This window comes from Pinus tabuliformis, chromosome 3_2 (genome assembly GCF_031772625.1).
Source record: "Pinus tabuliformis cultivar Carrire ecotype Pingquan chromosome 3_2, CPIR1, whole genome shotgun sequence".
Classification (NCBI taxonomy): domain Eukaryota; kingdom Viridiplantae; phylum Streptophyta; class Pinopsida; order Pinales; family Pinaceae; genus Pinus; species Pinus tabuliformis.
Window position 1 is genome coordinate 528,035,424 of NC_142302.1, and position 5,640 is coordinate 528,041,063.

Here is a 5,640-nt window from a genome sequence, read left to right on the forward strand (position 1 = left end):
CCATATACTAAGTGATAGGGAGAAGTGCCTAAATAAGCTTTAAGAGTAATTTTGTCAGCCCATAGAGAAAAAAATAGAGTTTTATGCAAGTTCTTTTGGTTTTCATGAATAATTCGCTTAATAATTCTTATGAGGTTTTTTTGATAGATTAAGCTAACCCATTTCCATGAGGATAATAATTTGCGGAATATTTTACTTTAAAACTTCTCTTGAATGCAAATTCAGTAATAGAATTTCTAGAAAAGTATGATGCATTGTCAAACATGAGCGCATAAGGAAGGCCAAACCTGGTAATTATATGTTGATCAATAAAATTGATTACAATTTCAGAATTGACCACCTTCAGGGGTATTGATTCCACCCATTTGGTGAAATAATATGTAGGAGTTAAAATCTATCTGTGTTGTTTAGAAGAGTGTGGAACGATATCACCTTTGATATACAATCTCCATTGTTCAAAAGGTTGTTCATTATTGACTGGCTGCAAAGTCAAGGTTGACTTCTTTTCTTTCCATGAATCTGTTTGACAAACTTTGCATTTTCTTACATAAGCATGTGTATATTTGAATATATTTGGCCAATAATAACCAGCATAGAGGATTTTGTGAGCAGTGGCCTCCCCGCTATATTGTACACCATCTGGTCCATCATGTAATTCCTGTAACACTTTTTCTGCTTCAGGTTTCTCTAAACATCTTAGTAAGACAGAGTCATAATTTCTTCTAAACAAGACATTATTACTAAGTTAATATTGGTTGGCTTTAAGTCTCAAAGATATTTTTCTCTTGTAATCGAGTTTTACTGGAGCATAACCATTTTTATAATAAAAAAATTAAATTAACATATAGAGATTCAGTATCAATAGGGCACACCTATGAAACTTGAACATTGTTACCTAAATCTTCTTTAGCTGAATTATCATAAGCTCCAGTTATCAACCTGTAAAAACCATGACCTCTTACTATTTTAGCTGGCTTTATTTCTAGGTCATATTCTTGCAAGGCCATAACCCAATTAACTCTCTTTTACCCTAATTCTATCTGAATAAGAAATTGTCTAACCATTGGGAAAGGAACAATTACTTTTGTATGTGATTTCAGGAGAAAAGGTGTACAATGTTTTATTGACTTAAAGATTGCAAAATATTGTTTTTCTACTTCTGAATAGTTTAACTCAACTCCTTGTAGATTGGAACTAAAGAAGGCAATGGGAGCTTCAACTTGTTCTTCATTTGGTTTGGTTAAAACTGTTGCATAGGACTGTTCATAAGCAAAAGTATATAGAACAAATTCTTTAGAAAAATTGAGTGATGATAATGAAGGAGCATCTATTATGGCTTGCTTTCTTGATTCACAAGACTTTCTTTTGGTTTGTCCCCATTTATAAACTATCTTCTTTTTTATCATGTTCTGTAAAGGCAAGACAACCTGTGAAAAATCGGTGACAAATCGTTTAACAAAATTGATTTAGCTAAGAAATGATTGCATAGATTTTTTGTTATGAGGTAAGGAAATTTCTGAAATAACCTTAACTCTTTCTAGGTCTATGCTAATTCCTTTTTTAGAAATAATAAAGCCTAAAAGATTACCTTCACTAAGAGCAAAGAATAATTTTTTAGGGTTCAAATAAATGCCAAACTTTTTTCATCTTCCAAAGATTTGTTTTAGATCATTAAGATGATTATTCCTTTCTTTTTAATAGATTGTAATATCATCCAAATACACAACAACTGATTTATTAATCAAACCTTTTAAAGTGATATCCTTAGCTCTCTAGAAGGTAGCTGTACCATTTATCAATTCGAAAGGCATATTATGATAAGTGTATGTTCCCCATTTGGTCCTGAATGTGGTTTTTAATATGTATTCAGGATGCATAAGAATCTGGTTATAACCTAAAAAACCATCTGAAAATGACATCAATTTAGACACTACAACAGATTGTAAAATTTGTTCCATCATAGGTAAAGGAAAATTGTCCTTTTCACATGTTCTATTCAAATTCCTAAAATCTATGCAAATCAGAATGTATCCATTCTTCTTTCTAAGTGGCACAAGATTTCAATCCCACTTTGAATTTTTGACTGAGAAAATAATTTTGGCTTTGAGTAGTTTATTTAACTTGGTCTTGATTTGATCTTCGATATTAGAATGAATCTTCTTAAGTTTTTGTTAAATAGGTCTTACATCAAGAAACATGGGTATAGTATGTTGAATGATAGATGTGTCATAGGTTTTTAAATCATTGAGACTCCAGGGAAAGGCATCCTTGTATATCCTTGACAAATGAATGAAAGAAAATATTTCATTAGGTGTAACTCCAAGGCCTAAAGTTATATTTTAGGGTTTTTCATTAGACCTTAGATTAACCAATTCGAATCTTAAGGTACTACTATGGAGTTTGCAATTAGTAAAATTCTTGAATCTATATTTCAAATCATATAAGTCTTCTAATTTTACTATAGGCTTTGGCAAGGAATTTTCTTCAAAAGACTTATTGAGCAGCTTATCGTGTTCATCTTAAATAATGATTTGATCTAAATAAGACCCTTTAGAAGTTAAAAAACTTAGGATATCTTTATCATCATTGAATACATGCCAATTAGTTATATTATCTGGAATGGAGTGTTGAGAAATGGCAACAAGAAATCCTAGTTTAATTTGTCATTGAATTAAACTGTGAATTAAAATCGAATTCTATTCTTATAGCAACTTGTAAATGGTTAATTAAGTTTAATTAACTTAATTAGCTTAGGAATGTCAAGTTGGAAGTATTTCTATAGTCATGTATATGTTCTCCAAAAGTTTTAGGGGTCCAATATGAGTTTAAATTGAGTTGGAAATTAGATCGCTCAGTTTACTGAGTTAAGTTAAGTTAAATTAGTTCCAAACTGTTTTATGAACTAATAGAGGACTAACAGTCAGTTGATGCACTAGTGCTACTCCAGTTAACTGAATATTCCCTCATGAGAAACTCATGCATGTCAGCTTAGAGAAAGACCTAGTTGAGACTAGAGTGCAGGGATAGTGTACTATCAATGGCATTATTCACTGGAGTGTAAATATCATGCACGCATAAGAGATTGATCCTATGTTTGGATTGTGCAATTTTGGAAGCATGAATCCCCTTTAAATACAACTTATTCATCCTAGGAATTGTGCAAGAGATTATCAGCTTGGAGAGCTACTGAGTAGGCTAAAGATTTATCTTGAGCTAGCTTGTGAGCTAAGAGAGTTGAGCATACTTGTGTGGAATTGTTCTAGTGATAAAAAGTTTTGTATCTTCACCCATATTTATGATATATGTAATACTGATAAAGGGATTTTGAGCAGTGGTTTTCCCAAAATAAATCTTGTGTTATGTGCCATTGGTTTATCTTCTTCTTGTTCGTATTGTTTTCATTGATCTATTGGCTTCCACTGTATGAAAGTAGAAGTAGATTCTTTCCCTGTGCTTTAGTACATTGCATGAGCTTGTGAATCTACATGATTTCCTACATGGTATTAGAGATGCAAACAATATACTAGAGGATATTTCAAAGTTTTGAGTTTTGGGTTATAGGTGAAATTTGAATTTGCAATACATACTTCAAGATCGACAAATGGCGTTCTATGGTTTGCGGCTTGAGTATGCCTTGGAAGGGAGCGAAAATTTTATAGCCCGGAGGGACAAAATGGAGGCTGTGCTAGAGGATAATGGTTTGAAGGAATTCATTGATAAAGAAATTACTAATACAACAACATCAGATGCACAAAATTTGTTTGAATGGAAGAACTGTGTGGTGAAGGTGAGGCGGATAATCCTTGAGGGCGTTCGAGACCACATTGTCTCAAGTCTCCATGGCAAGGAGACTCCATAAGTTATGTGGAAAGAATTTGTATCAAAACAACAATTACTAAAGGAAATTGGCACTGAAGGACAAACTTTGAAAAATCAAAATGGAGAAAGGTGAGACGATTCCAAAATACTTGACCAAGTTCACTCAGTGTCGTGATGAACTTGGAAGTGTTGGAATCATGGTTGTCGAGGATGATATGGTGAGTCTTGATCTTCTAGGACTTCCAAAGAGTTGGCATAGTTATCAAGAGTCTATCTATGGTAGAGAGAAGTTACCGGATTGGGAACGACTTTGGTCAGATTTGATGCAGGAGGAGATCAAGAGGAACACTAGGGATGACTCTTCATGAAAGACTAATGATGAAGATAACCGTTCCTTAATGATTAAGGTGAAGAATGGGAAGGGAAAGATTCCCATTCCAAACCATATTCTTATCATGGAGTTAGGAATAAAGACATCACGAAAGTTAAGTGCTTTCATTGTCATGAGCTGGGCCATTTTGCTACAAATTGTCCACTCAAGAAGTCCAAGAAGAAGTCCTTAGGAGGAGTGGTGGGTGAGGCTATGGCCTCTCAATTTGAATTGGAATTTTCCCTCATTGCATGCATGGTGTCATCAATGATGGGAAGTGTATGGTACTTAGACAGTGGAGCAGCATTCCACATGATTGGCGACAAAGAGTTATTCAGTGACCTAGAGGAGAAAGATCACCAGATGCATATCGAAATGGGTGACGACGGGAAGTATAATGTTACTGGATTGGGCATGATTACTTTGTAGAGGGTGTGGCTCCACTCACCTTAAAGAATGTTATGTATGTGCCCAGGCTGAAGAATAACTTTGTATCCGTTGCCATGCTTGAGGATAAAGGGCATGATGTGATCTTCTCGAAAGGAAAGGCATTCCTTCGACACATAGCCACGAGTCAGGTAAAGAATATAGGGATTCAGGTGAATAATCTCTATAAGCTAGAGGTAGAGGAGCATGCTTCTTTGAGCACAAAAATAAGAAAGGGTGCAGAGCCAAGACGTTGGTGAATTGTGGCACAAGAGATTAGGCCACTTGCATCATAGGGCTTTGAGGATATTGCAGCAGATCTCTACCGGTATTCCCAAAGGTATGTTTGAGAAAGTTGATACATGCTGTTGGAAATACTGAGAGAGGGGGTGAATTAGTATTTCTTTTTAATTGTTCTTTTTATCACCAAAACATTTGTATATGGAACACAAAAATAGATAGCTGGAATAAATGCTTTTATTAACACAAACAGTGCAATGAAATAGATACAATCCATAAATGGTTGCAATCAGTTGCCAAACACCAACTTGGAATTTTGTGAGGCTCCAACCTCCAGAGCACCAACTCTGTTTTTCCAAGGCAATAGTTCTGCACTTAGGAGCACCAACTCCCAAGGATTCCAATCCTTTCAGTTTTGAGGCTCCAACCCCGTGGACTCCAACCCTAACCTGGTAGAAACTGTTTTGCTGTGGTTCTCTGCTCCCAAGCCTACTAATTTTCTGCTTCACTCCTATTCTCCTGCTTCTCCTGCCTCTGCTTGAACTTTAGCTTTCTCTCACTCTGATTATTCACACACTCTCCTTTCCTTGTTTTTCCTGTTTTATGTATTCCTGATGCCTCTGACTGTTTGTTTCCACTTTCCATTGGCTCTTCGGATTCTTCAACGCTCGCTTCAGCTTCCTCTGCACTGGCTTGTCCTTTGGCTTCCCTCTTCTTGCTTTGTCTTTTCGGTTTCCTCTGCATTGGCTTACCCTTCGAATTCCTGGATTTTCGGTCGCTGTAGC